The sequence below is a fragment of the Bombina bombina genome, chromosome 7 (genome assembly GCF_027579735.1).
Source record: "Bombina bombina isolate aBomBom1 chromosome 7, aBomBom1.pri, whole genome shotgun sequence".
Taxonomy (NCBI): Eukaryota; Metazoa; Chordata; class Amphibia; order Anura; family Bombinatoridae; genus Bombina; species Bombina bombina.
This window is the reverse complement of record NC_069505.1, coordinates 63,132,147-63,137,146: the sequence shown is the minus strand read 5'-3', so window position 1 is coordinate 63,137,146 and position 5,000 is coordinate 63,132,147. Positions and strand designations below refer to the sequence as shown.

At 36.0% G+C, this 5,000-nt stretch overlaps 1 protein-coding gene across 1 annotated transcript in view; it reads left to right on the top strand.

The window, feature by feature from the left end:
- The window catches only part of LOC128636223 (synaptotagmin-7-like), a 990,418-nt gene that overhangs the window by 671,819 nt on the left and 313,599 nt on the right, over positions 1 to 5,000 (top strand). The window lies entirely within an intron of this gene.

Sequence of the window (5,000 nt, the reverse complement as noted above, 5' to 3'; positions counted from 1 at the left end):
ATATATATATATAAACAGGTATATATATATACACATACACACACACACATATATATATGTATATATAATAGTACACAGAGCTCTGCACACACTTCACATGTATCAACTGCCCAATGTGCATTCAAAATAAATCTATTTGCAGCCACTCACCTGGACTTTAAAGGGACATTAAACCCAAACATTTTCTTTCATGATTTAGACAGAGAATACAATTTTAAACAACATTCAAATTGACTTCTATTAGCTCATTTGCTTCATTCTTTAGATATCCTTTGTTGAAGGAATAGCAATGCACATGGGTCAGCCAATCACACGAGGCATCTATGTGCAGCCACCAATCAGCAGCTACTGAGCCTATCTAGATATGCTTTTCAGGAAATAATATCAAGAGAATGAAGCAAATTATATAATAAAAGTAAATTAGAAAGCTGTTTAAAATTGTATTCTCTATCTGAATCATGAAAGAAAAATGTGGGGTTTAATGTCCCTTTAATCTCAAATGATAATTTATTAAGCAAATGTAGTGACGTTTCGAGGTGATATCCCCATCTTCAGAGTTATTATTTAAGCCTGAAGATGGGATAACACCCTGAAACGTCACTACATTTGCTTAATAATGATTAGAGATTAAGGTCCCAGTGTGTGCTATGCTTTCTGGCTGCATATATTTATAATCATTTTTACAGAACACTGACCATTTTATATAGTAAATAAATTGATGTTAAATTATGCAATTAATTTGTGCTTTGTATAGCTTATAGGACAGTGTAGTCAAAATTAAACTTTCATGATTCAAATAGAGCAGCAATTTTAAGCAACTTTCTAATTTACTCCTATTATCAATATTTCTTCATTCTCTTGGTATCTTTATTTGAAAAGCAGGAATGTAAAACTTAGGATCTGGCCCATTTGTTTGTTTAGCACCCTGGGTAGCGCTATATTTAGAAACCAATCAGCAAGCAATACCCGGGTGCAGAACCAAAAATGGGCCGGCTCCTAAGCTTACATTCTTGCCTTTTCAAATAAAGATACCAAGAGAACAAAGAACAAATGTTAATAGGAGTAAATTAGAAAGTTGCTTAAAATGTCTGCTCTATCTGAATCATTAAAGTTTAATTTTGACTAGACTATCCCTTTAAGTACATCACATTCTTGCAAATCCTATATATATAAAGATTTGGTACCATACTGCAGGGTGATGTAAGATTACTTCTTTAGCTACCTTATATGTGAACAAATAACTTCAGTCTTTTATTTGTCCCTTTACCTTTTTCCTTCTCCTAATAAAGGTTTACAGTCAACCTTTACTTTTTTTATTTTCTATTTTGATTGTTCTCCCCCATCCCAGACGTGCATGATGCGTTTTTGACAATGCTATAAAAAGCTTTCCCTAACGTCCTACTCACCACCTGCCATTGTGCTACACGTGCCTCAAAATGCAAAGTGCCCGTAATTAACCCTCTGGTGTCAGGTACATGGTGCATTCAGTTGTCAGAATGACTTCAGTGGGGGTCTACTCTACAAATTGTTTTGTTACAAAAACTTCCCAGCATGCATCAGTTCTGTAGTTGCCATTAATAGAATGTATTTTTATTATTTGCATTATTGTGAGCATCCCAAAAACTTTTTGAATCAGTCTAATAAAAAAAAAAGTTGCTACATAGCCCCAAATATAACCAACTATTAAGTAACAAATATGGTCTAGATTACAAGTGAAGCGCTAAATTATTGCGCTCCCGCAAGCGGGCAAATTGGTCCGTTTGCGCGAGTGCGATATTTAACCGGCCATTACAAGTGGCTGGTTATTGTTACCGCAATCTCTGATTCATTTTCTAAAAGTGCCCCAAATGCCTCAAAATTTAGGGCATTATAGTTTTTTATTTTAAAAAAAGTAGCATTTTATTTGGAATAAAAAAAGCTGCACTAGGCAGTTTTGGGACTTTAAAGTTGGTGAGAGTGGGGTGTTAGAAAAAAAAGGCTCTGAAAAGTGCCTTTACATTGCGATCTATGGGAACTGTGTGTTCCCAGTAAATATATATGAATATGCTTATATAGATTTATATTTATGTGTTGATATGTGTATATACATATTAACATATACATATATATGATATAGTCACATACATATATATTTACTAATTTCTGCCATCGTTGCCCTACTTACCTCTTTGCTGTGCGAGGTTCTGATGCCGTCTGTGACGGCATCAGAACGAGGCTCCTATAGGAGCCTATGGAATCGGCGCTCTCATGAGCACAAGGCTTCCCAGCAATGCGAACACAAGCTTTCGTTTGCGTTGCTGTAAACTTGTAGTACTAAAGCGATATTTTGCACTCCACTTGCAATTTGGCCCTATGTATATACTTTACATTGTAGTACAAGTGTTGTTCTAGGATAGCTAGTAAACAATATCAGTATTCTATAACAGTTGCACTACTTGGCTATTTTATGTATCTCATCATTATTTTACTTTTGTAGTATTATATGACACAAAGAATAGGCTGTTGCATTTTAGTCCTTGCCATAAAAACTTAATCAGTATTGTGCTGAGTTTCACTAATATATCAGACAGTGGAAAATGACCAGACCTACGCGTGTGCCCATAAGCTATTTTAAAAAATATATATTAGTTCTATTGTTTTAAAATATAAGCCGTAAATCATGAAGAGACAGCACACCTGACAATTTTAGCATATGGGATGCACATAGCAACTGTAAAATATTTAGGTCAAAGAAATGCTGTAGAACAGTAGTGAGACATTCACTTAATGAACTTTACAGATGGTGGTACTGTATCTGTGCTTCAGACAGGGACAGCCAGGCATCATGGGATATGATTAGGTTGCAAGCGATGAGAAAGAGGGTCGTTATAGTAGGATGCTTGAGAGCTGTGCAGCTAGGTTGCGCTCTCTGGAGTAGGTATAGGGAGCTAATGAACTAACCACTTTTATTTGCTAATGGTCATCTAGGATGACCTGGTACAGACAATTTGTGCAATAAATCTAACAGAACAATGGATAACCAATGTATACCGCTGTTGGTATGGAAGTAAAACTAAAAATTCAAATATCTGACAAATAGAAAAGCACTTCATAATTCAATAGAAATATTCTAATTCTACAATGCACCCTACCATATAAAATGGTTTCACAATAACAAATGGAGAAAATAAATACTTGCATAATAGAATAGTAGTAAACGGATCATACTGCGATAGGTCAAGGGTAATCAGTGGAGTCCCCCAGAGATCAGTACTGAGCCCTATTCTTTTTAATATTTTTATTAATGACTTAGAGCAAGGATTAAATAGTGACATCTCTATTTTTACAGATACGAAGTTGTGTAAGGTCATTAGGTCAGAGCAGGAGAAACTTGTTTTACAAAGGGAATTTACAAAAATTAGAAGAATGGGCAGGTTAGGTAAATAGAAAATGAGATTTAATACTGGAAAATGCAATGTTCTACATTTTGGAAGTAAAAATAAGCAGACAACCTATTATTTAAATGGGACAAGACTTAGCCAAACAGAGGAGGGATTTGGGAGTAGTAATAGATAACAGGCTAAAGATGGGTGCACAATGCAGGGCAGCGGCTTCTAAGGCTAATAAGATACTAGCAGGTATTAAAAGAGGCATTGATTCAAGCGAGGAAAGCATAATTCTGTCACTATATAAATCCCTGGTAAGACCTCACCTTGAGTATGGAGTGCAGTTCTGGGGACCGATCTCAAAAAAAGACATTTCAGACTTAGAAAAAGTTCAGAGATGGGCCACAAAGCTAATAAGGGGAATGTAAAATTTAAGCTATGAGGAGAGGTTAGCCAAACTTGGTCTGTTTTCTCTAGACAAAAAGGCGTTTGAGAGGTGACATGATAACTTTATATAAATATATTCAAGGCCCATATACAGAGATGGTGGGAGCTCTGTTTATTCTCAAGAAATTTGTTTGTGACAAGAGGTCATAATTTAAGGCTGGAGAAAAGGAGATTTAATCTTCTGCAACGTAAACATTTTTTACTGTAAAAGAAATAAAATTGTGAAACGCATTACCTAAGGAGGTATTGGATGCCAATACCTTAGATACATTTAAGAATAGTTTAGATACATTTCTGGCTAGAAACAAAATGTAAGCATATTATTGCTGGTGTTAAATGGGTCCTCTTTTTAAATTGGATTAATTTATGCTCTCCTGGAGCTTTTTTGTAAGCATATTAAGATTTGTAAAGGTTGAACTCGATGGACTTCTGGAATAGACAGGTAACCAGTGTTCCCTCTAAGGCCAGTTTTGTGTGCGGCCCAACAGTGAAACAGTTAATTAGGTAACCACACCCTGCAATTAGCAAACACTGCACAATGCAGATGGCAAGTTATGGTTCTCTTGTTAACTGTTTCACTGCTGGGCTGCACACAAAACTGTTCTTAGAGGGAACACTGCAGGTAACATAGGCTTAGGAGAGTATAGGATAGAAATAGGCAGATAACGTAGGCTTAGGAGAGTATAGGATAGATATAGGCAGGTAACATAGGCTTAGGAGAGTATAGGATGGAAATAGACAGGTAACATAGGCTTAGGAGAGTGTAGGATAGAAATAGACAGGTAACATAGGCTTAGGAGAGTGTAGGATAGAAATAGGCAGGTAACGTAGGCTTAGGAGAATATAGGATAGAAATAGGCAGGTAATGGAGCCTTGATGTTTTGTGCCACAGAGTCACAATTAACTTTGTGCAGTGGTTTTAAGAGGAGCACAGTCAAGTGCCTTTCCATAGGGAGAATAAGGTGACCAACAAGCAGGCTCTTTATAATGTACTGTTTATGTAAACTAGGCTTTTAAGTGTCACACAGCCTGGATTCTGTATAAAGTGCTACCTATATATTTAGTGGCAGACGCAAGAGTGTATACAATATTCAACCTATATACATCCAAGAAGCATTGATCAGATTGTGTATATTGTGTGACCTTTAGCTTTAGTAGAGTCACAGCCAGGATTATATATGATGTTCA